Consider the following 10,000-nt stretch of genomic DNA (forward strand, 5'->3'; position numbering starts at 1 on the left):
AGGGAAGCATTGTAAAGCACAGAGAGGTCTGGTAATAATCTCATAAGTATACAGAGCCACTGGGCACGTTGAAATCATTTTAGAAAAAAAAAAAAAAACCCTATCTGGGCCACACTGCTCATTCTGATCCTACAAGAGAGCGGGAGAGAAGGGGACAGGCCAGTTCTGTTATAAACTATTTCATCTTCAAAACAACCAAAAAAAACAAACCAAAAAAAAAGAAAAAAAAAAATCAAGTTTGCCAGACAGACAAAGAAGGCGTCGAGCGAAAGAGTTCTGAGGTGTTCGCCCGCTTGTAAAACTGAAAGACGTAGGCCTCAGCGTAGCTGTGAATGGGACAGAAGCAAGCAATCAGTTTCTGATCAGCTCAGCTGCACAGTCATAGCAATAAGCCACGCAACCTTCTGAGAGCCCATTGGGTGTCGAACATTTAACTAGGATGTGTTCTCTCACCAGAGGCACAAGGTTACCAGCAGCTACAGCAGCCACAGCCTCTGCAAAAGACAGGAGCAAAGGTAAGGCGGCTCTTTTAATAAAGCTTTTGGAAACAAAGAGTCAGAAGAAGAAAAATAAAAATCGTGTTTATTATTGTCTTTTTTGGTGCGATGCTTTGAACAGACTCCTGTGTTTGTTTTTCTGAAGCCTGAGGATGAATCGGTTCGATGCAGGTTCACTTGTACGCTTGGCATCCCCTGTCTGTAGAGAGAACGCGCTCATTTTGCTTCATAAAGTCGACTGAAAGCTGCTGAATAATGTTACTCGATTGCACTGAAATTGCACACCCAGCGCCTGGTAGATTTCCAGAAACCGAACTGAAAGGCTGGCTTGAAAAAAAGTGGCATTTCAGAACGTAACGTTGATCTCTCTTCCTTACTTTCACCTGAAGAAGAGCCTGTTGCGTTCTTGAAAGCTTGCAATGAGTTCTTGTTTTGGTCAGTCCAGTAAAACACATCACCTCGCCTTCTCTTTGTCTGTGAAATCCAATATGAAATACTTACTGTCCTACAGGTAGGGCTTCCAGTAGACTTTTTTTGCGATAGCATTTCAGTTTCTGCTGATTGCACGATTTCAAATAAAAGATCAAAACGACGTGCCTGCTTTTAAAAATCCCTAAATTGAGATCTCGCCCTGGCCAGCGTGCTTTTGTGTGCCGCCAAGCATCTCATCTTTGGAACTCACTGGCCTTCCCTTGTGAAACAAAGAAGGCCTCTTCTTCACAAACCTTTTAAAAATCTCTCCGAAATATTTATTTGAACTCTGAGCGGGGTCGCTAGCCCTCTAAATGCCCCCCTGCGGCCAAAGGATCGCGCACAAGAAATCGCCTTTATTTTTGCATGACTGTTTTTTTTTTAAGTATTGTTTGAAAGTGTTTATCATATTATTTCTGTCTGTCTGTCTGTCTGTCTGTCTGTCCGCCTCTACCAAGAACCCCCCTCTCATATTAACTCTCTTCTTAAGTTTCGGGTCTATTTGACCCGACTCTCGTTTCACAATATAGCTTAAATGCTATTTTTTTTTTTCATTTTCTGTATAATATTTGATGACTTTTCCTAAGTTGGGGGTCATGAATTTACACACAGAAAACAGAACCTTTGAGATGTTTATTTTATTTTTTTAGAAATAAGATGTTTTGGGTCACTGTGACCCGTTTATCTGTGTAGCTTTGTGTGCAGGAATAAAACGAACTTCTTCAATTTGTTATTTTGTTATTATTTATTTATTATTATTATTATTATTATTATTATATTTTTTATTACTTCCGGAAATGGCTGCACCTGTCTGGAGATATTTCTAAACAATAAAAACTAACGATATCTATCTACAAGGCAGAGCCTCATTTTCACTGTCAGTATTGGAACAGCATCTCGCTGGTAAAGACACTCCAGAACGAGGAGCTCCCAGGCTGGCAGTCAAAGAAGTTTGATCACAGCTCCTGGACTGAAAGAGCAGAAAAAGAGTCAAACTTTTGCAAATAAAAACAGACAATCAATTTAAGGCTGTTTTAAAATTAGTTTAAATTGTATCGGGTCAATATGACCCAAAACACAACAGATGGACCCAAATCTGAATATAATAGGAAGGTTAAGTCAATAATACATCAATAAAACCGACTATTATGCTACTAATAAACTATTATTAATATTATTGACTGGTTGGGATTATGCTCCTCATACAAGCCAGGCGTGTTTGTTCATGTTATATTATGTATTGTGCATTAATAATTAATAGTCTGGAGTATTTAATAGGACTGTAATTCCATCGGGGGGTGTCAGATATCACAAACTAAGAGAGGGTTTGACACGGGGACCTCTGATAAGGTCGTTTTTTTTTTTTAAACTTAGATTATGCAGGTGAAATAAACCAGATTATTAAACAGGGTGTTTTTATGCAGGCGGTAACTGTGCTCGCCATGTCGATGCTATTGAAAGAGACAATGTAATTAAAGAACAATTTGAAACATGATCACACCTGCGATCTAATTACTGCAGCTCGTTATCGATAAAGCGTCAAAGATTTCGACAGAACTGCCTTCATCAGGGGTATTAAACCATTAAACACGACCCCCTTCTTAAAACCAGCAACCTCAAAGTTATATAAACCAGGGCGGAACCTGCAAGATGGAAGATGATTATTATTATTATTATTATTATTATTATTATTATTATTATTATTATTATTATTATTTTACAGCTTCATATTGCTTTTCAAAAGACTAAAGGCTCAAAACTCAGATGCACGGAAACGATGCATTTGCAAAAAAGAAAAACGCAGCGTTTTCGAGAATTCAGTAGTTCTGGACAAACACGACTATCTATTGTGGAGAATGCAGTGTGCAATTCTACAGAGAGTTGTGTTGTAGATAATACACTTCCATTTGGCATCAAACCTAACTTGGTTTGGGGGTTCGCTGCCTGGCCGAATGGACGAAGGGAAGACCCCCCCCCCCCATTGATAAAATATAGAAATTGTTTTTAAGAAAGGTGGCGATGGGGGAGGTGGTGGGTTACGATGAAATCGAAACGCGACTGAGAGGAAAGTGGAGAGGGTATTTATAGAGCGGACAATCTTAATTAGCTAATGTGTAAATTGATTGATTCAATTTGGTGACGCGGAGATTGGTGTCTGACCGTCCTCTCCAACTTTAATTAGAAATATCAATACAATTATTTTTTTAAACCGAACCAGACAACGCAACCCAGCGTCCCCCGCCTGCTGTAGGGCACCAAGTTAACCATTTGCAACCCAAGCTAGAATCAGACTCTTCGCCCCTCATCCTCCTCCTCGCTCTCTCGCAGGGAGGGTGCCCCAGTGTGGAGAACAGCAGGCCGTTTGAGAAAGGATGCCCTCCGCCTGTGCCCGGGCCTCACTGAAGCAGCGTCTCGTTGTAAACTCAGCTATGCTTTACCAGGCTTTCCCTCGGCTTTGTTGCACTTTGCTGTGGGACACTTTTAAAGGGTTAATTTGCACTGTTTTGTAATATGCTTTACAGTACAAAGTACAAACTAATAATCACAAAAGTCTGTCAGAAACCATGACAGCAGTACAGCGGTGTTAGATTTTGAAATGGCGCATTTTTTAATTTGTCACTTTTGCAAAGCTACTGGATGTGGAATTCAATATGAGAACAAGGGAACATTATTCAGCAGCTTTCACTGGACTCTATGAAGCTGAGGGAGTTCATTCTATATAGAGGGGGTGCAATTCAATATGTTAACAAGGGAACATTATTCAGCAGCTTTCACTGGACTCTATGAAGCTGAGGGAGTTCATTCTATATAGAGGGGGTGCAATTCAATATGTTAACAAGGGAACATTATTCAGCAGCTTTCACTGGACTCTATGAAGCTGAGGGAGTTCATTCTATATAGAGGGGGTGCAATTCAATATGTTAACAAGGGAACATTATTCAGCAGCTTTCACTGGACTCTATGAAGCTGAGGGAGTTCATTCTATATAGAGGGGGTGCAATTCAATATGTTAACAAGGGAACATTATTCAGCAGCTTTCACTGGACTCTATGAAGCTGAGGGAGTTCATTCTATATAGAGGGGGTGCAATTCAATATGTTAACAAGGGAACATTATTCAGCAGCTTTCACTGGACTCTATGAAGCTGAGGGAGTTCATTCTATATAGAGGGGGTGCAATTCAATATGTTAACAAGGGAACATTATTCAGCAGCTTTCACTGGACTCTATGAAGCTGAGGGAGTTCATTCTATATAGAGGGGGTGCAATTCAATATGTTAACAAGGGAACATTATTCAGCAGCTTTCATTGGACTCTATGAAGCTGAGGGAGTTCATTCTATATAGAGGGGTGTGCAATTCAATATGTTAACAAGGGAACATTATTCAGCAGCTTTCATTCCCCCCCCCCCCCCCCCCCCCCCCCCCCCTCCCCCCAATTCATTCTATTAGCTTGTGCAAAACCATTTTGCCCAGAGCCGTACAATTAACTATTTAATCCCCCCCCCCCCCCCCCAAAAAAGAGCCACCGGTAATCAATTATAAATGTGAATAATTGTCACAAACATTTCTAAAACAATCGCGATCCTTTATCCAGTTTCAGTGATGACGAGATCACGATGATCAACCACAGTCTCGTCTCCTGTTTTTAATCTCTTGTCTTTCAGCCCAGTCATTTAACACGACGTGTGTTTTGCCTGTGGATCTAATAGAGCCTCTCTATCATGGCACATCTAGAATGATTAAAAAGAGGGTTTAGACCATTTACAATATATATATAATATATATACATAAGAATGCACTATATATACAATCTCTATATTATATATATATATATATCATATATATATTATAATATAACAAATAAAAAATATTGAATTTGATATACACGGATGTTATAACTTAGTTTGTGGAAAGATGCTTCAAAACACCACAAACCCTTTCACCGTGCGGGGAAAGCAACCTGGGCCAGGTTTATACAGGAAGGCTTCGTGTCTGAAAACACCGACTTTTACGTCCCTCCTTGTACCACGGAAAAAAAAAAAAAAAAAAAAAAAGTGACTTATTTATTTATTCATTTATTTATTTATTCATTATTTATTCAGTTAAAAAGCAGTAAACAAACGCGTGCGTTAGTATAATAATTTCTCGATATGAAGGAGTTAAAATATTTTATTAAAAAAACAGATTCGTTCATAGAAAGAAAAAATTTGTGAAGCCCATCTCTTTTTAAACACTGCGGTAGGCAGGATTATAAGCCGCCTATATATATATATATATATATATATATATATATATATATATATATATATATATATATATAGAAATAGAAATGCCAAGCAGTTACTTTGAGAATGCGTGCGCTCTCACACAGAATCACAGTGTTATTCTGCATGGTTACAGTGCACTGCATGTGGAAATCTACTTGCACAGTATAACCCTAACCCTCACCCAATCTCTAACGCAAAACATTTTTCTGATACAACAGTGCGCGCACACACACACACACACACACACACACACACACACACACACACACACACACACACACACACACACACACACCATTGCGTCTCTAATGGCAGTGTAATTACACTGCAGTTACTTTGAGAATGCGTGCGCTCTCACACAGAATCACAGTGTTATTCTGCATCGCTACCATGCACTGCATGTGGAAATCTACTTGCAGTATATATGTAAGTGCAGAATTGCATCGGCAAAGGATTAGGGTTAGAGTTCGGGTTAGGATTAGGATTAGGGTTCGGGTTAGGATTAGGATTAGGGTTAGAGTTCGGGTTAGGATTAGGATTAGGATTAGGGTTCGGGTTAGGATTAGGATTAGGATTAGGGTTAGGGTTAGGATTAGGATTAGGGTTCGGGTTAGGATTAGGATTAGGGTTCGGGTTAGGATTAGGGTTAGGGTTAGGGTTAGGGTTAGGGTTCGGGTTAGGGTTAGGATTAGGGTTAGGGTTCGGGTTAGGATTAGGATTAGGGTTCGGGTTAGGATTAGGGTTCGGTTTGGGATTAGGGTTCGGGGTGTGAAAGATTTCCCCATGCAGTCCACTGTAGCTGTGCAGAAGTGCGCGTGTAACAGACATGCTGTTACAGATTAAACTGTGTTATTAAATTATAGCATCCTATTCAATATTTGACTTAATAAAGTACGCTGAAAATCCACAGCCAAGCTCCACCCTCCTCCCCCAGCGCCCCGGGACAGTCACAGTGAAACCGCGCTGGCTTCTGCTCAACAGCTTGAGAAGCACGTGGGTTAAAGGCCAGCGCCTCTCTCATGGAAATGTGACTCATCTGAGGAAGCAGGAGAGAGGAGGGGAGGAGAGAGAGGAGGGGAGTGAGAGGGGCAGGGAGAGAGGAGGGGGGAGAGAGGAGGGAGGAGAGAGAGAGAGAGGGGAGAGAGAGAGGAGAGAGAGAGAGAGAGGGGAGGAGAGAGAGGAGAGAGGGAGGAGGAGGAGAGAGAGGAGGGGGGAGAGGAGGAGGAGAGAGAGAGAGGGGAGAGGAGGAGAGGAGAGAGGGGAGGGGCCTCCGGAGGGAGGAGGGGAGAGGAGGGGCGGAGTGAGAGGGGCAGGGAGGAGGGGGGGGAGGGAGGGGAGGGGAGGGAGGGGAGGAGAGAGAGGGGGGGAGGGAGAGAGGAGGGGAGGAGAGAGAGGAGGGGAGTGAGAGGGGCAGGGAGAGAGGAGGGGAGTGAGAGGGGCAGGGAGTGAGGAGGGGGGAGAGAGGAGGGGAGGAGAGAGAGGAGGGGAGTGAGAGGGGCAGGGAGTGAGGAGGGGGGAGAGAGAGGCAGGTAGGTAGAGGCAAGCGAGCAGCTCTGCGTGCTCTAACCGCTGAGCCACTGCCCTGCGCGCTGCAGCTCTGCGTGCTCTAACCGCTGAGCCACTGCCCTGCGCGCTGCAGCTCTGCGTGCTCTAACCGCTGAGCCACTGCCCTGCGCGCTGCAGCTCTGCGCGCTCTAACCGCTGAGCCACTGCCCTGCGCGCTGCAGCTCTGCGCGCTCTAACCGCTGAGCCACTGCCCTGCGCGCTGCAGCTCTGCGTGCTCTAACCGCTGAGCCACTGCCCTGCGCGCTGCAGCTCTGCGTGCTCTAACCGCTGAGCCACTGCCCTGCGCGCTGCAGCTCTGCGTGCTCTAACCGCTGAGCCACTGCCCTGCGCGCTGCAGCTCTGCGCGCTCTAACCGCTGAGCCACTGCCCTGCGCGCTGCAGCTCTGCGTGCTCTAACCGCTGAGCCACTGCCCTGCGCGCTGCAGCTCTGCGTGCTCTAACCGCTGAGCCACTGCCCTGCGCGCTGCACTCCAGCGCTTCCTCTAACCGTAATCAAACCCATCTGAAGCTGCCTCGGTGTTATCCTGCCTGGTGGCTCTTGTACAGTAATCTTTAACGAAACTGAGCACTCACATTAACTGTACATGCAAATAACGGGGTTAGCAGCTGCGGAGTTTCTCAGAACACACCTCGTTCATTTTCAACAAAAGCAAAAAAAAAAATATGTAAATGAAATATGAAACGAAAAAAAGACAGTCTGTGGGTTTGGTTCTTTGCGGCAATGAGAGAGAGAGAGAGAGAGAGAGAGAGAGGAGGGGGAGAGAGAGAGGAGAGGGAGAGAGAGAGGAGAGAGAGAGAGAGAGAGAGAGAGAGAGAGAGAGAGAGAGAGGAGAGAGAGAGAGAGAGAGAGAGAGAGAGAGAGAGAGAGAGAGGGGAGAGGAGGGGAGAGAGAAGGGGAGAGGGGAGGGGGAGAGAGAGACAGAAAAAGAGAGAAGGGGAGAGAGAGAGGAGAGGAGAGAGAAGGGGAGAGAGAGAGGAGGGGGAGAGAGGGGAGGGGAAGAGAGAGAGAGAAGGGGATAGAGAGGGAAGGGGGAGAGAGGAGGGGAGAGAGAAGAGGACAGAGAGGGGAGGGGGAGAGAGAGGAGGGGAGAGAGAAGGGGACAGAGAGAGACAGAGATGCAGACAGAGTCGTTGTTGAGAAGCTCGCAATCTCCCCACAGTGTGACGCAGCTGGTCTGCTGGTGTCGCTCGCTCGCTCGCTCTCACAGGCTGCGGCTGGCTGTAATCTCCCCCGGTATTGTGCTGCTGATAGGAGCTAGAAACAAAATACAGAACACACAACAGACGCCAGGAAGCTAAACACTGTGAAAAAAACTACAACGGAAACCTCTGGTTAGCTGGGGCTGTGAGTGTGAGTGTGTGTGTGTGTGTGTGTGTGTGTGTGTGTGTGTGTGTCAGTGTGTGTGTGTGTGTGCTGCTCTTATACCAGGGCCCTCATATTGTTATGGGGTGTATGAGTTTGACACACAGGGGTGTCGTGTTTGTATCATTGTTTTATGCTTTGAACCCCAATAGATTTTGGGTTGGAGGGTTTGGGGTCGTGTGTCGGGTTTGGGGGGGCGTGTCTCGGGTTTGGGGGCGTGTCTCGGGTTCTGGACGTGAAAGAGAAGCTGGTGGAGATTTCCCCCAACCGCCTCACTTCCTGCCTCCCATTGTCAGGCCCGCTACCGGCAGGAAGTGGTGAGGCTCTCGCTCTCGTAAACAGAACCACCCCCCCGCCCCGCCTGCCCGCCCGCCCCCACCCCGTGTGATCACACAGCACGTCAGCTCTCTCTCTCACACACACACACAGAGTGACACACACACACACACCCACACAGAGTGACACAAACACAGTGTGTCTCACATACACCACACACACACTGCACACACAGAGTGACACACACACACACACACACACACAGAGTGACACACACACACACAGAGTGACACACACACACAGAGTATACAGACACACACACACAGAGTTACAAATACACACACACACACACACACACACAGAGTGACACACACACACACACACAGACAAAAATACACACACACACACACACACACACACAGACGTGACACACACACACACACACACACACAGGGAGTCAGTGGCTGAGTGGGGGTCTGACCCTCCTGGTATCAGGACCCCTTTTCTCTCACCTCTGGACCAGCCAGCCTGTCCCTTCTGCGTTCTTTGAAACAGTCAAGATGAGGCGGGACTGGGAGGGTTAATGAATTTCACTTCACACATAGCACCTGCTTTCCGATCAGGGTGGGTGGGGGGGGGGAGTTAACACCTCGGTGGCTGGGGGATCAGTTTACTGAAAACGCACGATAAAAATAAAATACAGAGAGAGGGGGAAAATGAAAGCTGCTCCCCTATACCGAAATCCAAAGCGAACCTTCAGATTCCCTTGCCCCTCGCCCCGCGGGGTTCTGAGTGGCAGTCACCCGGTTTAAATGCGCGGGTGCAGCTTCTAGAATAATACCAGTCACGCTGGCTCAGTGCCAGTCTCTGTGTGCCACGCTATACTGGCGCAGGAAACCAGCGAGTCTCAAAAAAACAACACGCATGTGAAACATGAACTCCAATGCCAGTCGAATCGCCCACACTTCCCATTGGGTCTCCAATGACCATTGTAGTGAATGCGTGCGCTCTCACACAGAATCACAGTGTTATTCTGCATCGCTACAGTGGACTGCACGTGGAAATCTACTTGCAGGATATATATAAGTGCAGAATTGCATTGGCAAAGGGTTGGGGTTAGGGTTAGGGGGGAAAGTAGATTTCTATATGCAGTCCGCTGTAGCGATGCAGAGCAGCATTGTGATTCTGTGTAAGCACACAGGCATTCACTGCAATGGAATTAGACAGTCATTGGAGACCCAAGGGAAAGTGTTTGCGTAGAACGATAGACACACACTTCATGGTGGTTCACGGGCATGTTTGTCTAATTAAACAGAGTCGCAATTTGTTTTTCTCTATCATGTTTTCTCTTCCTCGCGTTCAATGTATTGCCGGCAAATTCTTTCTTTTTTTTTTTTGGTTTTGAGGTTTCTTAGTAAACGATCACTCGGCTCAGGCAACGTTGTAAAATCTCTTCTCTTTCACCTCCTCCGAGTGAGATAAAGTGAGCTATAGGTGTTAGATTAAGAGGAGGAAACGCTTGTATTGAACTGACACTGAAGACACAGAGAGAGACTTC

General features: G+C 45.7%; 1 protein-coding gene across 1 annotated transcript in view; it reads left to right on the forward strand.

Annotated features, from left to right (window-relative positions):
* The first annotated feature begins 453 nt into the window (after positions 1-453).
* The window catches only part of LOC121306293, a 22,526-nt gene continuing 12,979 nt past the window's right edge, over positions 454-10,000 (forward strand). The window contains exon 1 of the mRNA XM_041238034.1: positions 454-515. The gene's annotated coding sequence lies outside the window, so the exon portion shown is untranslated. The remainder of the gene's footprint in view (positions 516-10,000) is intronic.

The sequence above is a fragment of the Polyodon spathula genome, chromosome 47 (genome assembly GCF_017654505.1).
Source record: "Polyodon spathula isolate WHYD16114869_AA chromosome 47, ASM1765450v1, whole genome shotgun sequence".
NCBI lineage: Eukaryota > Metazoa > Chordata > Actinopteri > Acipenseriformes > Polyodontidae > Polyodon > Polyodon spathula.